Here is a 22034-nt window from a genome sequence, read left to right as displayed (position 1 = left end):
TGTGTCCCTCCAATCATCTTTCGTTTCAAAAAAAAAAAAAGTGGGGGCGCCTGGGTGGCTCAGTCGGTTGAGCGTCCGACTTCGGCTCAGGTCATGATCTCACGGTTTGTGAGTTCGGGCCCCGCTTCGGGCTCTGTGCTGACAGCTCAGAGCCTGGAGCCCGCTTCGGATTCTGTGTCTCTCTCTCTCTCTCTTCTCTCTGCTCCTCCCCTGCTCATGCTCTGTCTGTCCCTGTCTCAAAAATAAATAAAACATTTAAAAAAAAGCGCCTTCCCACAAGAGCTCCTCAACCTGAAGATAAGTGAGTAAAGGAAAAGAGAGGTCAAAAGTTGGAGGAAATGGAAATTTGGGTTTCAGTTTGAATCGAAATACCGTGTAGTCAGTACCTACGGGTGACAGTGTTGTTAGAAGATTATCCTGGAGTGAATTCAAGAGGTGACCTATGAGATCAGTCATCTGTGGGCGGGACAAAGAGTCAGTGAATAAGCAGCTCCAGGGAATGAAGAACCTGTAATCCCCGTCCAGGCAGCCAAGAGACCAGCCAGGCATTGTCCCAGCGATGCAATAACCTGTCACTTGCGGTGGCTAAGACACCTGAAGAAAAGACCCCATCAAGCCCAAATCCTATCCATTAGGGAAAATGGCTGAAGCAAAACATGCTGACAATTAATTGTATCAACCAAGATGACGTGTAACCAGTTTTATTTAATTAGATGATACATACAATTTTCCCCTGGTCGATCCTCTCAGATCTTTGAGGGAATTGCTGTCTCATCCCAAATGCGTCTGGTGTGTTGTCGATCAAGATTCCCGGGCACTGGAGTGGCTTGTACCCCAGCCCTCCGCAACCGTGATCAGAATAAGAAGGACGACCAGGGATAGGGGTGAGGGGGCGCCTGGGTGGCTCCGTCGGTTAATCATCGGACTCTTGTTTTCAGCTAAGGTCATGATCTCACATTGTGTGAGTTCGAGCCTGGAATTGGGCTCTGAGCTGACAGCTGGAGATTCTCTCTCTCTCTCTCTCTCTCTCTCTCTCTCTGTCTCTCCCTCCCTCCCTCTGCCGCTCCCCTGATCTTTCTCTCTCTCAAAAATAAATAAATAAATAAATAAATAAATAAATAAAAAGAAAGAAAGAAAGAAAGAAAAGAGGACCAGCAGGAGACGGATGAAGCAGGACAAATCCTCTGACATGCAGAATGCAGATACCGAAAGATGCTTTGTTAATTGCTTCTTTTTTTTTCTATCGAGACTATGATAGGAGGGTAGACATCTGAGGCCATGGCGGGACGAGCTTTCTGTAGAATGGAACCCGGCAGAGAGAAGCAAGTCTGATGAAGAGATCATCTGCGCAGCGGTTCTCAGCCTCGTCTGCACGCTGGGATCCCCTGAGCTTTACATCCGCTGATGTCTGGGTCCGACCCCAGAAATTTTTAGTTAATTGGTCTGAGTGCAGCCTGGGCCTCGGAGACTTTAAAAAAAAAAAACAAAACCCTCTGGGTGGTTCTTACAGGGAGCCAGAAGCCACAACCTCTCATCTAGAAGCTCCCCATCCCATCCTCAGGGGCTTGACTCAACAGCTCTTCCTGATTCGGTACCCCATCTCGGGGCCCGCGGCTGCCAATGACTTTTCTTTGTTTGCTTGGATTAGTTGGAATTGAATTTCTAGCGTTCTCGGCCGAGAGAGATCCAAGCAAAAAACTAAAAAGACTCTAATCACAACTAGCACCATTCAACATCAAGGATGTGTGAGGCAGTTTGCAATGCTTTTCTTACATTAACTCATTTAATTTAATCCCCATGTCCCCAGAGTCAGAAAACTATTATGGCCCCCATTTGACAGATGAGGAAATGAGACCTCAAAAGATGAAGTGATTTGCCTAAATGGACACAGCCTATAAAAACAGAGATGGAATGTGAACCCAGAGACTTCCTTAACCACCACACTTCAAGGTAGAACCAAGAAAGGGGGCAGATTCTCTACATAAAGCCCAGAAAGGGGACCTCCCAACAGCCAGAATATGAACACTTATCAGGAAGACGCTTTTGGTTGTCGTAAGAGAAAAGGCCCAACTGCACCGGCTTGCACAATTATTTAACATATCGAAGGAACGGAGATGGGGCAGAACGGAGGTTGGCTGACCGAGGGGCTCATTCTGAGCCACCGGACACCCCAGTTCTCGCCACCTGTCCCCTCCGCTCGCCGTGATGGCCTCTTCCTCAGGCCGGCCGTCCTCAAACTCGCCGATGGTTGCAGGCCCGCAGACATGGTTTCCTCAGCCCGTAACTTGCCTGTTGAACTATGGTAAATGGGTGGAAAGAGGAGGTAGCTTTTTAAGATCAGACTCCTTTAAAAAAGCACCTTTGCCCATAGGAAGAGTGAATATCAGACTCCTCCTAGAGCATATTGGAGTCATCTTCTCCATGATGCCAAACCTTCCTTTTTATTTCCTGAGCCTGGCTTGGACCTTGGCATTCTCGCGGGCAGCGAGATCTGCTACTTGGGCTCCGCTGTCTCTTTTCATTGGGCAGAAACACCTCGCGCCAGAGGCCTCCAGTCGAATTCGTCTCCCGCTTCGTCACGGGGAAGGGGAATGGAGGGGGCATCAGGACGTGCTGGGTCTGCGGCTCTCAGCCAGGGTGCTGAAGCAGCCGGGAGGGGTGCATTTTCGGTGGTCAGGAGGATTCAGGGAGGGCCATGACCGTTAGCGCGTCGAGCCGGAAAGGCCAGGGGTGGTGAACTCCCTGCAGTGTGTGAGACAAGCCCATGCTTGTGAGCTACGTGATTTCTGAACATCTCATTGAACGTTCCCACGGGGGGGGGCGGGGGGGGGGAAACCTGTTCAAAATCATCTGAGCTAAAACCTACTTCTCTTTTATCTATGCACCCAAAGCATTTTAAAAATACCTCGTATTTTCCAGGAGAGCAACGACCGCGTACGTCAAAGGAATACCGTGCTCGGTTTTGTTCAGAACTTTTCCAGGAGTCGTTCGCTGCCTTAGAAAAATCACATGAGCAATGCCAACGCCATTCATGGAATTCGAGTCTCCACTACAACAAGCCTGTGTGGGCCTGCACGGGGAGCTGCCAGCCCAGAAGGATTCTGGGGAGGGACCCTAGCACCTGGAACGTCGTAATGCATTTCTTCTAGCGTGGTCCTGCCCAGCACTTGCATGTTGACATACGTCCTATTTTATTCTCAATTATTTTCCTCTTATTTTTTTTAAGTGCTTGTTAATGTATTTTGGGAGGGAGGGAGAGAAGCAGGGAGAGAGGGAAAGAGAGAATCCCAAGCGGGCTCTGAGCTGTTAGCGCACTGCCGGTCTCGGGGCCCAATCTCACGAGCCGTGAGATCACGACCTGAGCTGAAATCAAGAGTCAGACGCTTCACCAACAGAGCCACCCAGGTGGCCCGATTATTTTCCTTTTCTTTCTTGATTTTTTAAAATGTATTTACTTTGAGAGAGTGCAAGAGTGAATGGGGGAGGGGTAGAGGGAGAGAGGGAGAGAGAGAGAGAGGGAGCGAATCCCAAGCAGGCTGCATGCTGTCAGCCCAGAGCCCAACACTGGGCTCGATCCCACAAACTGTGAAATCATGACCTGAGCCAAAATCGAGAGTCGGACGCTCAACTGACTGAACCACCCAGGCACCCCCAGCTCCAATTATTTTCCTTTTAAATTCTACTTGGCAACTTAGATCAGGCAGTTGGCTTATCAACAAGAGAAACTGATTTCTCCCCGTTCTGGAGACTAGAAATCCAAGATTCGGGAGGCAGCATGATCAGGTTCTGATGAGGGTGGATGGTCATTTTTTCTTTGTACCCTTATAACGCAGAGAGGGACAGTGAACTCTCGGGGGTCTTTTCGAGGGGCACTAATCCCATCCCAGAGAGCTCCACCCTCACGGCCAATTACCTCCCCAAGGCCCCACTTCCTAACACCATCACATTTGGGGTTAGGACTTCAACCTATGAATTTGGGGGGGACACATTTAAGGCATAACACTTTGTAATATGGTTAGTGAATTTTTGGAAGTTATACGTATAGATAGACTATATTATCTATAGATTTCATTTCCGTGTAGTACAGAGGAAGCTGTAAAAACATTTGCCGTAAAAAGAGGGTTGTTGGATCTAACAGAATGAGAGCCGCTATTCAGAGCGGTCAATATGCACCTGTGGCACCAAGAATGGGACTCGCCTCCTTGACACCCGGGCCTCCACAGAGGAGGGTGGAACCTGGACAAAGCGAGGTTCCTTTGGGAAGAAAGAAGTGGGGCTGGGCCGCGGAGCAGGAAGAACGCTGTCCCACTGACCAAACCTACTTGTCCTGCCCTCTACTCCAGCGTCACCCAGCAACCCCCTGATGACCGATGTGGCCTCCTGGCTGCTTGGATACTGGGAAGAATTGGCAGGGGGTGGCTCCCCATGCTGGTGACTAGGGTCCCCGAAAAGGAGCACCCTCGGTCAGGACAGATACACTGACAATCTGATTGATGCATCATTTCCTATGAGTTTGGACATCAGTCCAGGGCTGCCAAACTGATGGGTTCTGGGTGTGGTGACCAAGTGGCATTCTGGGATTGGCAATGCTGGCGGGGGGCGGGGGGAGGGCGGTGCGGGGCAGGGGGAATAAGCCCGCTGCTGGGCACTGTCACCTTGAACGCCTTTCTGGGTGGCTTCCTAGCTTGTGCTGGCTGCGCAACCTGTAAGCTAATGAAATGTCACACGGGGCCTAGCGAGGAAGAGCCAAGTAAAGGGAACCACCCTGTTTGGGGGCTGGGATTGGGGGCCACGGAGACAGCTACCTACCTTTCCACGAGTCCCTCCCCGTGGTGGGGCTTCCACTGGGTACCTGTGTGTCCCTCACAGCTTTAGACTTCTCTCCCAACGTCAGGGTGCAGTCTCTGGGCCCAGTCCTTCCCTGGGGGTAGGAGAGGGAGCCAACCTCACACAAGCTCCCACTCAGGGACTCATCCCCCAGAGGTGCCATCAGGGAAGTCCCGCTGTACTCACTGAGGAGACAGGAAGGCCGAGGGGTTTGTGTCCTGCTGTGGGCAGGACTTCCTGCTCAGGTTCCTTCCAAATAAATCATTCTGCTTTTGCACCTTAAAAGTGAAGCAGAGGGGCACCTGGGCGGCCCAGTTGGTTAAGCATCTTACTTCGGCTCAAGTCATGATCTCACCATTTGTGGGTTTCAGCCCCGCGTTGGGCTCTGTGCTGACGGCTCGGAGCCTGGAGCCTGGAGCCTGCTTTGGATTCTGTGTCTCCCTCTCCCTCTGTCTCTCAAAAATTCATTGATTAATTCATTTTTAAACAAGTGAAACAGAGCAAGCTCCTCAGGCGAAACCACAGTTAAGTGGGCGGTGGGAGAGCATTTAAAACAAGCACCAACACATGAAAACCAATCAAAATATTAAAAGCACGTGGGGTATCTGGGCGGCTCACTCGGTTAAGCACCTGACTCAATTTCAGCTCAGGTCATGATCTCATGATTTGTGGGTTCCAGCCCTGCATCAGGCTCTGTGCTGACAGCTTGGAGCCTGCTTGAGATTCTCTCTCTCTCTCTCTCTCTCTCTCTCTCTCTCTCTCTGTCTCTCTCCCTGCCCCTCCTCTACTCACTCACACACTCTCTCTCTCTCTCTCAAAAATAAGTAAACCTAAAGAAATATTAAAAGCATTAAAAATTTCATGAACCCAAGTCATAGGTCGGTAAGGCCATCAGCTTTCCACCTTTATGAGAAAAGACTGTGGGGGAGGGGTCCTTTCTTTCCATTTCTAAAGGGTGCAGGGTTCAGCATCATGCATGGAGAACTCCAGAAAACCAGGACTCTTTGTTTTTTAATTTTTTTTTAATGTTTATTTATTTTTGAGAGAGAGAGACAAAGTGGAGTTGGGGAGGTACAGAGAGAGAGGGAGACACAGAATCCGAAGCAGGCTCCGGGCTCCGAGCTGTCAGCACAGAGCCCGACGTGGGGCTGGAACTCACAAACCATGAGATCATGACCTGAGCTGAGATCTGACGCCCAACTGACTGAGCCACCCAGGTGCCCCTGGAAAACCAGGACCCTTAAGCTCGAAGATGGTTTATGTTCCCCACAGACCTGAGGGCCTAGGACCACTCCAGCTATACAAGGTGCCTGGGGGCCACAGGCCCAGGGGTGCTGGCAGTCCTGAGAGTGGAGATATGGTTCTAGCTCCCCGGGGCTACAGCAGCCACCACCGAGAGGCCAGAAAGCGTGGCTGAGGGGTGCTTGCGATTACCAGGACAGCGCCTTCCCTCAGCCTGATGTGCGGCCCAGCATGGCGACCATGGGACTTGCTCTTGACCGTCCATTTGACACATACTGATTACTGAGTGTCTATTCCATGTCAAGCACTGTTCCGAGTGCTCAGGATCGGTGTGGCTGAGGTCAAAATGGAGTGGGGTGGGCCTCAGCAGCTACCGCTTATAGAGAACATCTTTTGTTTCTTTGTGCTTTTTTATATATCAAAGGGGTTTGTGTTGCCTTTAAAGTCAGGGAAAAGGCTATTAAAGTAAGTTATTAGAGATCATTTTTGAATAAATGTCCACAAGGAAAATAAACGTGCATAGGAAATACCAGGTAATTCCAGATCCGCAATAACAGTGGACTTTGGACTCCCGGGAGGCCTTAGGGGGTGTGGTCAGAAAGCCAACACCAGAGGATTCTCGAGGGCTTGATTCTGAGCTGCTGTTGTTGGAGAAATCCTGTCCTTGAGAGTGTACTTCCTGGGGGAGGGGGGCGGCTATGTCTGCGGTCCCAAACAATGGAATGTTAAAGGTGCCAAAGATGGGCCAGGCCAAAGGTGCAGAAGGGACCCCTGAGGAAGGCGAGCACTGTGTCCATCTGACCACCATCTTATCATGGCCTATAGCACCCAGGCTGTTACCACCTAGGAGGCACTCAACGCGTTACTGAACACATAGCTGTTGGGCAAAGCTTCGTGGATATGGTGACCTGGTAACCGGAGCCTTGAGAGAAGCCTCTGCTCATTGCAGAGCCTTTGTTTCTCCCTCGGTAACTGCAGGAACCAGTAGGTGCTCTCTGACCACTGCTAACTTTGCTCTCGTCACATTCACCATGTGACCTTGCGTTTTCAGCCTTCCCACGGCGGTCCTTGGTTTAACTTTGTCCTCATGTCGTTTAAACCTGCTCTTTCCTCATCAACTTCCGCTTTAAAAGGCCATGTCCTCTTCTGTCCTCACAAAGATGCAAACACAGTTTTCTAAAATTCTCTTCTGGTTCCCGCAGTACATTGTTTTCAGAAATACTTTGCCCTTCCTCGAGATTTCAGGATAACGGTGCGTTTCCTTTATATGAAGTATTCTAGAACTTACCCTGCGACGAAGAGTGATCTGTCCGGGTCTACTGATTGCCAAAAGATGCAGTGTGGCTTCCTCTTGGCACCCCTCACTGCCCGTCTGGATGTTGGTGGAATCCATTCCTCGGGTCTTCAACTGAAAGAAAGTATAATGTGCACAGCTAGGTGCAATTTCTAATATCCAGAAAGTAGTTACTCCTTTAGTCCTGCTTCATAAGGTTGAGTCAGAATGTTCTCCTGCATCTAGTATCTGGTTTGTCGACATTCTGAATACATGAAATGTGTGCGCGCGCACACACACACACACACACACACACACACATACAACCATAGTCCCCAGGATGTACTGTTACCAGAACTCTTCCTGTATCTGTCATCCCCAAAGGTACCCCATGTGCTGGACTACACTCTCCCAGGGCACAACTGCCATAAACTATGCCCACCCACCCGCTGCCATCACGTATACATGTACACAACTTTCCACTTACTGTTTTCTGGGAATATATTTATTAAACTGGGACTTGCAGTGTCTAAATAAATGCAGAAAGCGAGAGCTTACTGTTAGTAAGCTTGGGAAGAAAAGAATGAAGTTCTGTCTTGAAGCAAAGAACCTGAGTAATTGAAGAATGGATTCTTGACGTTTTGGGCAAGCCAGACCTTGGGCCTCTAGGCCAAAGGACAAAAATCTAGAGAGAAATAAAATGTCCAGCTTCCTTCTTTGGCATTATAGGCCTACATCGCTTGACATCATGGAGTAGGTCCTGTGCCCGACTTTGAGTCTCAAGTCGGCCGTATAAGACTTAGAATTACCCTAAATTTCCTCCAAATTCAGGCAGTGGATTTTCCAATTGTCTTAACTTATGGTGGGATTATGAACGCTTACTGTTTTGTGCATCCTGAATACGTATGTTAGTAGAAAGTTAAAAGGCTATATTAGGTATTGGTAAGCAAATTCCATTTCAAACGAGAAACTCTGAGGTATTTATTACATCTGCATTCATTCAACTAATATTTATTGTATACAGATCATGTGCCTGGCACAATGGTAGACACTGATAGTGAAAACTCAGCCCCTGCCCTCTTGAAGGTCTAGAAGGTGTTTCAGACTCTGAGGAATTGTAATACAATATGATCAATTCTTCACGGTGACATACAAGGAGGTTCTACCCTACCCTTCACTCTGGTCCGTGAACCAGGCATCGTGGGAGAAAACCCTGCGATGAGGTGCTGGGGCTCAGTATTGAAGGGTCTTGAATGTTGTGTTAATAAGTTTGGATTTGGATGGGGAGTCACTGAGGAACGTGGTGCAAGGGAGTGAGTGGCCGGTTTGAAGCTGGGATTTAGGACGTCACTCCAGTAGCCAAGTAAGGGGTTGACTGAGACGGGAGAGGAATGGAGCAGAAAGGCCACTCCAAGAAGCTGGCCCAGTCGTTCAGTGCAGATTGCAGCGCTGAGCCCTTGAATTCAGTGTGAGAGCAGCGGAAACAGAGGGGAGGCAGACAAGTTCAAGTTCAAGAATCTGGTGATCAGCTGCACGTGGCAGTGAGGAGCGGCAGCACTGGGGATGACACAAAGGGACTAGGTCCCTGGAAGATGGGGGGTGTCAGCACCCAAGCAGGAAAGCCAGGAGCACAAGCAGGACTGGGAAGAAATGGATAGTGTGGCTTTGGACTTGAGAAGAAAGCACCCACCTCTCTACTCTTTCCTTCACACACTTATTCACTGTGTGAACTCCATTCTGAAGTTCCAACACATGAGGCGTTGAAAAGTTCTACAAAGAAAAGCCCGAATAAACCACTTGAAGAAGATATTGATGAGATAATTAACCAATGTAATCATGCTAACTCATCACTTAATTTCATATGCTCTGGGGTCAAATGCGGTTAAGCTGGTGCTTTTCATCGTGGAAATGTCCTTCACTCCAAATGAAGCAATGAACTTGCTTTGTGCTCCCAAAGGATATGTATTATTTGTGATTTTCTGTCTGGAGCCAGTTGGGGCAGAAATGTAGGGACCTTTGCCCAAATCACGAACAGTGTTAAATGTCAAGGCAGAAACAAGGCTCCAGAAATCTGATCATTTCGATTTACACATTAAAAAACAGTCGCTAATTTAAAGGGGGAGGATAAGAATAAACTTGCCTCTGCTTTAGATTTATTATAATCTGGTTCTATTCTCCAGTATTTGGGTTTCTGGTAAAATTCCTCTCTGATTTGCCCATCCCTTAGGTCTGTGGGTATAATAAAAGAGAAGTCACAGACTAGTTCTGATTAATTTCCATCATGAGAATCAACTCTTGATTTTCAGGGAGAGAGTAGAGAAGGAATGACATGGGTAATTAAAATCCACAGATAGCACAAACATCCAATTTAACCAACAATTTCAAATCCTCCTCCACTGATTTTTTTTTTTCCCACTAGAGGTGCCAAGTAGCAAGGCTCAGCCCAACTTCTGGGGCGAGATGTAACAAAATGTGAACGAACTAATGAGAAGGCAAGTAGGTGGGTGCAAGAAGAACAATGAGAAGTTGGGGGTTGCTGGCCTTTCTGAAATGGAAAACCGGCCACTCTTTCTCACCCTGTTGGTTTTCTTTAGAAGAATCACAATATCGGCACTGTCGGTTTCACGTGGGGGATGCCAGGCTGAATTCTTAGAAAGGCCAGCTCGCTGTTTGCCCATCGCCGAAAGCAGCTCACAGGCAGAGCACGTAAGATGGGTTTTTAGTGAGTATAGGCAGAATGAAGGGACAGAGCGGGGGCTCACCTTCCAGAGCGGAGGCCCTTGTCACTTGCCTCAAGCTTTAAACGCCACCAGTTTGAGCTTCTGCTATGACACAGACCCAACCCAGGCTGCAACTGCCAGCATTTTAGACTTCCTTAGTCCTGGCCCTTTCTGAACGCCTTCATCCGGCCTCTCATCTGCTTGCCATTCAAGGCTGCACATTCTCTAACTAGAATCAGACCTTACTTCTCACTACTCTCCAAATCACATACATCAACCTCTGCCCACATTTACACACTGGTGCTGGAGGGTGTCTGCCCTTCTCACCATCTCGTCTTTTCTCATGTCATTCCTTGAACCCCCAAACATAGGTATTTTTCAAGGTCTAGCCCTCCTGCGAAAGCTTCCCTGTTTCCCCAAGTTCAAAGTGATCAGCACTGTGTTAGTATGTCTTTTATGACACTTAACCACATTATGCTTTCATTATATCACACTAGCTTATGTGCCCTGTGACTGTAATGTTCTCAGAAATGTGGATCATGACCCACTAGTGAGTTTTGAAATCACTGTGTTGGGTCATGACTTGAATTTTTAAAGATTAAGTAGAAAAAAAAAATGGAACATTTTAGAGTGCATTACACATAAACATATTTCTCACTTTGGTTTATGACCAAAAAGCTTGAAAGTCACTGCCTCACATAGTTAAGACATTTTCAGCTTCTATGGAACAGAAAGCCTTGAACCAACCAGTTTAAATAACAAAGGATTGGGGCGCCTGGGTGGCGCAGTCGGTTAAGCGTCTGACTTCAGCCAGGTCACGATCTCGTTGTCCGTGAGTTCGAGCCCCGCGTCGGGCTCTGGGCTGATGGCTCAGAGCCTGGAGCCTGTTTCTGATTCTGTGTCTCCCTCTCTCTCTGCCCCTCCCCCGTTCATGCTCTGTCTCTCTCTGTCCCAAAAATAAATAAACATTGAAAAAAAAAATTAAATAACAAAGGATTTATTATCTTATATAATGAGATGTCTAAAAGTGGAGGCAGCTCTGGGTTGGTTTATCATCGACTTATCAACAATCGAGGACTCAGATTTTCGCCATCTCTGTCATCCTTCCAGCTACCTCCCCTCACGTCTGCAGGATGGCTGCAGGAGTTCCTTGCATCATAACAACATCCAGAGGTCAAAAAAGGGAGCTACTTATTCTTTGGATCTTTTTTTTATCAGGAAAGAAATCTTTCTCAGAACCACCTTCCCCGCATCACGCACAGCAGGACTCCTTTAATTCCTCGTTGAAATAAACTGAAATAAAATGAATGCAGTGTCTAGCCGGGAGTGGCAAGGAAAACCAAAATTAGTTTAGATGAGGAGAAGAACACCTTCCCCGAGCACCTGTCCGGTCAGGAAGAAGGGGGAGATTGACGGATTTGAGGTAGTCAAGCAAAAGTGTCTTCCAGCTCCATACAGAGTGCATTGGGGTAGGACCAGAGTCTCATTCCCTTCACAGTCCCTGCCACGTGTACCGCTTCGCAAATCGAGACTGTCACCTCAATTTCCAGTGACAAATTAAACCAATCACTTTGCCCCAAAGTATAAATATTCATGGGATGCACAGATCAAATATCCAACCTGAGATACTGGGAGGCATTCTGCAGGCATGAGCTGCCGACATAGAACTCACCAGGGGCTAGGATTTTTTTCGGTTTTCATTTTTCTACTGCCTTTCTAAACATGAAGGGCTAGATTAGCAACACTGTACATTGTAATACCATTTAAATAATAAAATACATATTTGTCACAATGCAGATGGCAAGTGAAGAGCTCACAGATGGAAATGTGGCTCCTAAGAAGAGACGGTAAATGTGTGACGGTGGGTGTGGGGAGATGGCTGCATCGGGCTGGAGAGACATTACGTCATCCCAGATATGGGCTTTTTTTGGGAACCTGGCAGGATTACTGCTGAATCATTCAGCTAGGCAAATTATTGGCATGTTCGTTGGACAAAGGTCCCTGTAATTAAGCCCTTGTACCGCCACACTCTTTGGCATCTTTCTGCTGATGTTACCATTTAAGGGCAGCCTTGAAAACGTGTATACGTGAAATAACCGTATCTACAAGAGTCAGTGGCTTTAGAGCATGGAGCCAGCACTCTTTGTCCTCTCTTGCACGCACACGTATGTGCGTGCATACACGACACACACGCACGCACGCACCCCTCATCAGAGAAACCACGGGTTCAGAACAATTTGAACTGCAGGGACGCCTTTTGCCTCTGAGATTCCCAGAATGCTTCTCTTTGCTGCTGTTACAAACGCCAAGATCCTCCCGTCTGCCCAGTAGGGAAGACTAGCCTTGTGAGTGTCTTGAAATTCCTTGAAAGACGGCCATGGTTGTGGAGTCACAGGGCAAAACTTGTCTCACCTGCTAGAACTTAGGAGGCTGGAGGTGAATCTGGTTGTTCTAAGGGGGAGGCGATACACTTGCCTCTGCTACTAACTTATTACCTACGTGTGAGGCTGTGCTGGGTCTGCAGGCCTCAGGCCAGGTCCCGGCTCGGCCAGAGCTTGCTGGAAGTTCCACGCTCAGTTTCAGGGGCCTGGCTTAAGAAGGTCCTTGGCTAACCAGATGGTGTGCCGCCAGCCAGAACATGGGGTGTCCAGAGACTATGGGGAAACGACGGAGAAAGAACACAGTAGCAATAAGTACCTTCGAAGTTTCCATTTGGTTTATTTTCTCTGCCAACCTGAGGAATGTACACGCATTTGAAAGAGGTTCTAGAGACCGTAGACCAGAGAGATGGACGTTGTTGCCCGGGAACGTTCTTTTTTTTTTTTTTTCTAATTCCCCAGGAACATTCTTACGTGGGCGATTTAACAGATGGCTTGGAACCTTGGAAAAGGAAGTGGCAATTACAGAGGGCCACATGGCCTCACCCTCGTTTCCTTTCTGTCGCATGACCCATAACTGACAATAAGAGTTAAAACACACAGAGTGCTTCCTGTGTGCCTGGCTGGATGCTGTGTTTCAATGCATTTAAGCTTCTCAAAAACCATGTAGCGGATGCTATTATTATCTCACTGTCTAGATGAGGAAACTAAGCCTTAGAGAGAGAAGAACCTTTTTTCTGTTGGTGGCTGTTCCTCATTTTCCCCCTGGCCCTCCAAAAGGCCATCTCATTCCCACTCTTGGGGACTCACTCGGATGCTCCGAGCAAGGCTTTCCCTGCCCGCTCGTCACTCAAAGTAGTCCACCCCAACTTCAGGTCCACTGTCACACTCCCCCCGTTCATTGCCTTCGGAGGACATATTAGAGACTTGTTTACTTACTGATGGGCTTTTTTCTTTTAAGTCTCTACCATTCCCTCAGCTTGTGAGGCAGAGACCCCATCCCTCCCGATTGCCCTATGGTAATGTCGAGCAGGGTGGCTGGAATATAATACGTACTCACTAAAAATTTGAATGAGTGGATGAGTATGATTCGTCAAGGGGATTTGGACATGAGTTTGTCTCACGCCAGGGACCAAGTTTTCAGCCCCTGCTCACGTGTTTACTCACTCATCCCTTCATTAAATTATCAACAGGTGCCAGGTACTGAGGTAGGTGCTGGAGATTCAAGAGAGTAAGACAAGTCTCTGTCCTTGAAAATCTCATGTAAGAAGGGTGATGGTGATAGTTTGGAGGGGTGAGGAAGTGGGTTTATAAAAAAGCACAAATAAAAATGTAATTTGATATGTCTTATAATAGAGTTAAGTACAAAATGACACAGCAAGAAAGAGAGGAGACCACCTAAATGCCCCTGCCAAACTTGGAAGACTTCTACAGGGCAGGTGACTTTGAACCTGAACTTGAAAGAGGACTCCGGGGGTGTCTGGATGGCTCAGAAGATTTTGGCTCGGGTCGTGATCGTACAATTCACGAGTTGGAGCCCCGTGTCGGGCTCTGCACTGACGGTGTGGAGCCTGCTTGGGATTCTCCATCTCCCCCTCTCTCTCTGCCCCTCCTGCACTCTCTCTCAAAATAAATAAATAAACTTTAAAAAAAAACAGAAAAGAAAGAGGATTTCGGACTATTAGGGAGGAAAGCACACGTGCAGAGGCAAAAAGGAGAGAACTCATGGATCTATCTGGGGAGCGGAACAGAACTTGTCCCCAAACCTACACTGCCGAGTCATATTTTGCCCATGGTGCCCAGCTGTTGGGAGGGTCACTGACCAATTGACCCCTTGGTGAAGCCATCAAGGAGGACAAGTGCACCTGATGTGGGGGTGGGGGGTGGGAGGGCACCAGGAGGTGCATCTGAGTGATCTCAAAGGTGCCCTCTGACTCTTAAGAGTAACACGACCCCAAGGCCTGTCTCTCAGAGGAAGGCACCAAAAGGCAGAGCCAGAAACAGCCACATTCCTGCCCCTAATACGGGGGATTTCCTAACAAAAGGGCTAACTATAACCGCTGTGTAGTTTTCAAAACCTCTTCTCAAATATGATCTCATTTGATCCTCTAACAGCCTGCTAGATCTGTTCTGAAGTTCAGTAACACCATTTATTATTTATTGGATCAACAGCTATGGAGCACCAGGGCCCAGCCTGACCGGGGCAATGCAAGTGGGAACCGCACAGCTTCTGGCTCCAAAGCGGCCACATGCAAAGAGACACGACAGCAGAGAGTAAAGGGTGTGACCCCACCCAGCATGGAGGGAAGAGAGTTAGCCGAGGGCCCGCAAGAGCAGAGAATACTGAGTCAGCCAGTCCTGGGCCCAAATTCTTGCCCTGCACCCACTTGCTTGTAAGACCTTGGGCAACGCAAAAAGATCATTAAAAAGAAATTAAATGAAATAATATATGTGTACCGTTAGGTTATAGTCTAGCCACTAAAACAATGACTCTTACGTAAACAATCGCTTTAACAAGATGGAAATTGACTTCTCTTTCACATCAACACCCAGCCAGAGACTGTGGCTCTGCTCCAGGAAGTCACCTGTCCCAGGCTCTTTCCACCTGGTTACTCTGCCAGTTGTAGGGGTTGACCTCATGCACCTGGTCCAATACGGCTCCTCACCACAAGTGATGCTGTGTTTCGATGCAGTTTGATACGGAGCTAAAACGGGGTCGCCAAGACCTGGTCCTTTCGGTGTGGCTTCTCCCCTCTCCTCTAGATGAGGGCTGTGCTCTCCTATCCGGGTGGTAGGGGGGTTTGGGTGGCTCCAGACTTCATGGGCTGAGAGCTTTATGTCCACTGTGCCCCTTCTAGGAGCTGAATGTAAATCTTGGACCTGACTCTCAGCAACCCGCACCAATCCTATTGGCCAAGGGTGTGGGAGAAGTTGGTGAGCCAAGGCGAATTAGGGTCCCCTCACAACGGCATGGCTGAGAATGGGGGAGAGATGAGCCCACACACAAAACTCACCTTACCCCTTTACCAGGAGAAGGATGGATGGATGCAAGGTGGTGGGGAAAAAAAATCCCTCACTCCTTCCTTCAATCAGTTATATGTACTTCTAGGGTATATAATCCATAGCAGAGGTCTTTGAACTGTACCCTAAAGGCCACAGTTTTGATTAGGCCCCTAACAGGTGCATTTATTTTTTGTAAGTATACACGCGTGCGGGTGGCACCCCACTGTCCATGCTTCCTTCAATAGCATTCCCCGATAGGCACGTTTAGCATTCCCTAATAGATGACGTTTCGTAGGATCCTTTGCAGCTCGCAAAGTCATGTGACAAAATGCTAGGTAAATGCTAAATGCGGACAGTACAGTTTCCAGGAAGTGTCCTCACGGGAGGCACATGTGATTCTTCCTTTCTTTCTCCTTGCCGCCTAGAATGTGAACAGGACGGCTTGGCCATGAGCAACAGCCTTGGATAGTGAAGTGGCAGCTGCCTGTTGAGAATGTTGGAGCAACCAGGAAAGACAGCTCACCAGCCGAGCGGCCTGCCTCCGGAGTCCATTTACCTGAGGGGCAAATTAACTTGTCTCTTGCTGAAGCTCCTGTCGTTTTGGCTATGCTCTTCTTTCTTAATCTCAGCCCAAACTGATCCTACTGGACATAATTATGTATGTTATGATACATGTACCAAAGCAGATTAAAAAAAAAAAACGTTCTGCATTTTGTGCCCCATTGGATAGAGTCTCACACCCCTTTGGGCTGCATCCCTGCCCCCTTACTTTTGGTCTCCTCGGTCTTTGCCCTGCAGTGCTCCGTAAGGTTAGTGACGTGCGGGAAGCTGTCTGCTTCTTCTCCCGGAATACACTTTGCTCTTTGAGGCAGGGGTCCCGAAGTGAGTCCTCGGAACCAACCTAGCACGGTTGGGCCAGCATCCCTCCCAGGCCCTGCCTTTTGCTGCCTGCCAACTCTTCCGGGTCTGTTTCCATCATCTAGACTTTGTTTTTGCCTCGGGGAAAGAAAGCACGCCAGCCAGTCTGGTGGAATTGACAAGATGCGATGTAACCTGAACCTAAAGAAGTAGGCAACCGTGACCTGAGTCAGGGAAAGAAAGACGTGCGCTCGCAGCCCGTGCTGTTGCTAAGGTGCACCCACTCACTGACCAACTTCTCAGAGCACGGGCTCGCGCTAACTTGCTAACGTGGCCTGGTTCTGTGGGGAAGGAGGGGGTGGGGGGAGGAGGCAGAGAGCTTTGTTTTTGGAGAGCTTCCTCCAGGCCCCAGACCTCCTCTGCCCCGGAAGGCAATGGCCAGGCGCCAGGACTGCCCCGCCACGGCAGAGACTGGCGGAATACACCCACTTCCATGACTCCAAGTCTGAGGCTCTGCGGACCCCCTTCACGGCCGTGGCTGGGAAAGCAGACCCTGCCTGGTATGTGGACGATCCGGGTGAGTCCATGCTCCCTGCCACCACCCCCTGGAGGCATCGCTGTCCTGATTGTATCACGGCTTCGAAATTCCCTGACTCATGCCATCCTCAGATTTTTTTAAAAAGAGCTTATTCAAGGGGTGTAGGCTGCATGCTCCACCTGTTCCCACTCAACACAGCTATTTAATTACAGCACCCGTGTGTGTGTGTGTGTGTGTGTGTGTGTGTGAGTGAGGAGTCAGGGAAAGGAGGCGTTGGGGAGGGGCAGAGGGGCTCCTGGACCAGAAGGAGAAGCCCTTGAAGGAGGCTTGTGCTGATCCCATTATGAAAGGGAAATACTGCTGCTCAAAGAAAGGCTGGCCCTTCACCCCAGAGCTGGGCAGGTCAGAAATGAGGAAGACTTCTGGGGCCGTGCGGGTCGGCTAAGAAAAAGCCACCGATGTGGGGGAGGGATGCTTCCCCCCACCTCCCCCCCCCCCCCGGCTCCTCGGCTCCCACTGTTCTCCTACACCGCTAGGTAGCCAGGCTGCCACGTGACTTGCTAGTAACCATGGCAACGAACCCGGCTCCTCCGTGGAGCGTGTGGAGAGAAATCCCACAGAAAGATGACGGGGGTGCGGGACGTCGTGTGGTACCCAAGGGCAGGGGAAGCCAGCTCCGTCGCGGCCGGGGCAACTGTTGCCGTCGTTGTCGTGGAGGAAATAGCAGGGGCTTGTTCTCTTCTGAGCTCGAGACGCTGGCCGTTTTCTCCTTCTGACACTTGCCTCCCTGATCTTGGAACGCGGTTTCTGGAGATGAAAGACAAAAATAGCTCTCTCTGAAGGAGAGGATGCTAATGCACGCCGTGCTTTCAGACATGGGCTTCTCGCTGTCAGGCGTCCACCTCCAGTACGCGGAGCCTTGGGCCAGGTTCCTCTCACTGTCCCTGACCACAGCGACAGCCCCGGGGAAGCCGACACGCTGCCGGCAGCCAGAAGCCCCGAGAGGCGGTCTGGGGCCTGGAAGACCGCAGGGCGGTGCGCGGAGGACAGGCCAACCCGACCGCGGGCCCTCGCCACTCCCCTGCTCACAGGCACAGCTGGAGGAAGTGGCTCACATATTCCTTGTTGCCGACAAGGACATAATGACAGTTTGGGGAAACACATATTGTTAAGTGATCCGGCCTCCCACAGCCAACGTGGGAGCGCAGGGCGGCCCCTTCTGGGGGGCGAAGACCTGCCTCCGCGGACGCCGGCTGGCAGGTGCTGCCTCCTTAGTGGGATGCCCCTGACTCAGCCAGTTACTGCCTGTGTGACCTTGAACCAGTCACTTAGTCTCCTTGGATGCTAGTTGCTCTCTCCATCTTTAAAAGAGGCACGGTAATATTTGCGTGGCCAGGCCCACTGGGTTTGTGTCACAGTCATGCTTGAAAATTCCCTACCAGATATCATCATTCTTTTCCTTAGTTGTAGAAGTATTCATTCTTAAAGGGTTCTGAAAGTTGGAATGAGTCAGCAATTAGGTCGAAAGTGACAGTAGTGCAAAGCTACAGAAATGACCGTGATGGGGTTTGTAGATAACATTTAATGAGTGCAAAGCAAATTGCCTGTTGCATTTAAATCCTAACAACACCCCTACTGGTATGACGGTTTCCGTTTCACAAATGAGGCCCAAATTCACATAGCTGGTGGTAGAGTCAGGATTCAAGTCCCGGGGAGTCTGATTCCCAAGCCAGGATCTTAACAGCCACAGGGGCCTGTGCTGGGGTGGGTCCACTGATGCATTCTCCATGCTCCTGGAGTTGAGTTACCAGGTGGTTTCCTGGGGGTTCACAGAACAGCATGGGGGCGGTGTGTGTATGTATGTGGGTGTGTTCACAAAGCAGCCTGGGTGTGTGTGTGCATGTGTATATTCACAGAGCAGCATGGGGTGTGTGTGTGTGTGTGTGTGTGTGTGTGGTATGTGTATGTGTTTATAAAGACTGGACTGCCTTCCTTCCTCATCTGGGAGTTCCCCATTTGTCCCATGCTGACATGACTATCTCTTAGGGTCCTCGCGGAAGCTTCCAGAACAGCCCAGAGTGCTGCCGTCTGCCCTAGTCTCAATGGAACCACAATTAGTGGGCATGGGAGGCCAGACAAATGGAGTCACATGCCGCTGTCACAGAGACAGAGGAGCAGAGTGGGCAGGTTAAAAGCTAGACAGCAGGGGGGCGCCTGGGTGGCGCAGTCGGTTAAGCGTCCGACTTCAGCCAGGTCACGATCTCGCGGTCCGTGAGTTCGAGCCCCGCGTCGGGCTCTGGGCTGATGGCTCGGAGCCTGGAGCCTGTTTCCGATTCTGTGTCTCTCTCTCTCTCTGCCCCTCCCCCGTTCATGCTCTGTCTCTCTCTGTCCCAAAAATAAATAAAAAAAAAAAAAAAAAAACGTTTGGAAAAGCTAGACAGCAGGGGTTGCCTCACGTAGTGCTGGCTAGCCTAGTTACAATGGTCACTCCTGACTCTTCTCATCCTACCCGTGGCCTGGAAAGCCCACCCCTCTGACCGGCCAGGGTGCATTTGGCACCGGGGATCACCCCCCCCTCCCCCGCCACCACCCACCCTGCAGGCAGAAGCAGAGGCCAGGGTATTTATGGTCCTGGCTCCCTCCCTCCTGGGATGCTGTGGGTTGGCTGCTCCTCTTATTTTGGGGGGTGATAAGGACTCTGCCGCCGCCAGCCCTGGGGTGCTTACCCTATTCCCTGCCGACTCCTTAAACCCTGCTCACCCTTTTACAAAATTCCTTTCATTAAACTCTTCTCAGTTCCCCGGCTTGAGAACGCTAACCTGTCCCTTCTGGGAGCCTGCCTGATACAGCGGGAGGAGGGTACCTCCCACCCACAACTGTTAGGGGTATTAAATGGGCCAGTAGGCGTCAGTGAGCCAGCATGTGCTCCAAGCGAGTCAGCAGGTGAAGGGGTGTCAGTGCCCCTCCCCAGGGCATCTGCAGTCACCCTGCCCAGGGCTACAGCGTGGCTCGCAAAAGCCCGGACTGTGGCGTGGGCCTGGGTGGGGTGACTCTTCTTCCCCAAGCCTTGGCTGGTTTGCAACAGGAAACCGTGCCTACTAAAGAAATTGAAGATGGTGGGGGTTTTTTTGGTTTTTTTTTAATGGGAAAAGGAAACAAAACATTAAGTTCATTGAAGGCACAAATGCAGGGTCAGATAAGCAGATAATGATTACTCATTTATCCTAAAAATATTGATTGAGCACCTGCCACCTGCACAAGATTTAGCAATTAATAATATAGGCCTGGCCTCATTTTCTCATACAGCTTACACTCCAGTAGAGGAAACGCACTGTGAGGTGCGGTGAGGAAAGTGCCTTTTAATTGAGTACTTACCACGTGCCAGACACCATGCAAAGCGTTCCATTTATATCATCTCACTTAATTGCACAACACGGGAGAGGTCGACCTATCTCCTTTTTGCAGTGAGGAAGCTGAAACCCAGAAGATGTTACATGATTTACCAAAGTCAGTGACCATTCAAAAAAAAAAAAAACCCCACCGTTTATTAAGCACCTACTGTATGTATGCCTTGTCTTATCCCTGCTTTTCAAGAATGTGTAGATAGTAGGAGAGATAGGCACCTGAACAGATACTCCTCAAACAGTGGGTTGTGTGTGGTGATCATAGAGATATGCTCAGGGCATTATGGAAACACTCAGGAGGGATCCTCAACCCCTCATGAAATGTCAGGAAAGGCTTAGGGAGGGCAGCCTTGAGGACGTGAAGCCTCATTCGATTTTTAAAGGTAAACTGGTAACGGCCAGGTTGGGGTACAGTGGTAGGGGGAGAAGAAAGCCACGCAGGAAGAGGGAGTGCCAGAAGCAAAAACAGACAGACAAACAGACAAAAATCAGGTTGCAGCGAAGGGGTTGTGGGTAGGGGCCAGGTCCCCGCAGAATTTTATTTGGTAACAAGAAATGTGGGCTGCCAGTCCCATAGCTCACCCTCTAGGTTAAGGAGCTCAAACAGGGGAGTCACGTGGCTAGCTCTGGATTTAGATAGATCACTCTGGCTATCACGTGGAGGACAAACTTGAGGTGGACAAGAGAGGGAGCAGAGACTTTTTAGGAGGCCACCAGTAGTCACCAAGCCAAGAGATCATAAGACTCCAAAGGAGGTCAGAGGTCCAAGGGATGGAGAAGGCCATCGTTTGGAGAACTACTTTAAAAATCTCAGAATGTAATGACTGACTGGTGTTGAGATACCTGAGTTGGGGGAAGGGGGGAGAGAGGGAGAGAGGGAGAGAGGGAGAGACAGAGAGAGACAAAGAGAGAGAGACTCCCTTCTGGTCCAGAAGAAAAACAAACTTGGAAGGCTCGGTGGCTGCTGTCTTGTCTGAGACCTTTTGCGTCTCTCATTCCACTTTATTTTGATTACAGACCCCAAGGAGTGGGGCCATGATCTGAGCTGGGTGTGTCAAATTTGCTCCCGGGAGCTTGAATCTGGGCAGTGGCCTTGTTCAGGCTACCAGACGCCAGGCTGTCCAGTGATTCCCTTGATTCTAGGAACCATCTTGCAATCCTTCCAATTAGTCTCTTCCGTGCACCGGCAAGTCAGGGTCAGTCCCTGTTGCTTGCAGCCAAAGAGCCCTGATGGGGAGATGAATTCAGCCCTGGACCTGGCGGATCTCAGGCCCACGCGACACCCATGTGAGGACCAGCACCTCCAGGAAATAGAAGTCAGAGGGGAAACGTCTGGGCTGGAGTTATCGGCATGTAGATCATGGAAATCATGGCTGACACTAAGAAAGAATCAGTGCCGAGAGGGTGTGGGGGAGAGAACACCGGTGGGCGGAGGGAGACATCACGGACAACAAGCAAAGGCTGCGAGGAGGAAGAAACAAGAACTTGAATGTTCAGAGAGAGACCAGGAGAACTAGGAGAGGCTTGATTTCATAGAAACCAAGGGAAGAAAAGTTTGAAGAATGAACAGTTGAGGATTTCACGTACAGCCAAGGGGCCAAGGGCACTGGCCTTTGAACTTGACAAGAAGTTTGTTGATGACCCATAGGGTAGGATCCCTAGAGGGAGAGGTGGGAGGAATAAGCCAGGCTGCCTGCGGAGAAGTGAGGAAGAGGAAGTCAATGGCTCTGGGAGTCTTATGGGAGGTTAGTTATGAGAAAGGAGAGGGTGGTGGGTGGGGGCAAGGTCACA

At 49.7% G+C, this 22034-nt stretch overlaps 1 long non-coding RNA gene across 3 annotated transcripts; it reads right to left on the bottom strand.

Moving 5' to 3' along the window:
• Positions 1–685: 685 nt before the first annotated feature.
• LOC147571945 (uncharacterized) lies at positions 686–21091 on the bottom strand. Of its 3 annotated transcripts, none has more exons than XR_015247054.1 (6): positions 20215–21091; positions 17421–17646; positions 16213–16502; positions 12558–12716; positions 7358–7477; positions 686–2297 (listed from the first exon to the last, which is right to left on the bottom strand). It is a non-coding gene; the product is annotated as an uncharacterized LOC147571945 (long non-coding RNA). The 3 variants fall into 3 exon arrangements; XR_015247056.1 differs by having other exon boundaries at positions 12562–12716; XR_015247055.1 differs by lacking the exon at positions 686–2297 and adding an exon at positions 2323–2742.
• Positions 21092–22034: the final 943 nt, after the last annotated feature.

Source organism: Puma concolor, chromosome F2 (assembly GCF_028749965.1).
Source record: "Puma concolor isolate L17-30 chromosome F2, mPumCon1.1.hap2, whole genome shotgun sequence".
NCBI lineage: Eukaryota > Metazoa > Chordata > Mammalia > Carnivora > Felidae > Puma > Puma concolor.
The sequence above is the reverse complement of the archived record's forward strand: the minus strand, read 5'-3'. Positions and strand labels throughout refer to the sequence as shown.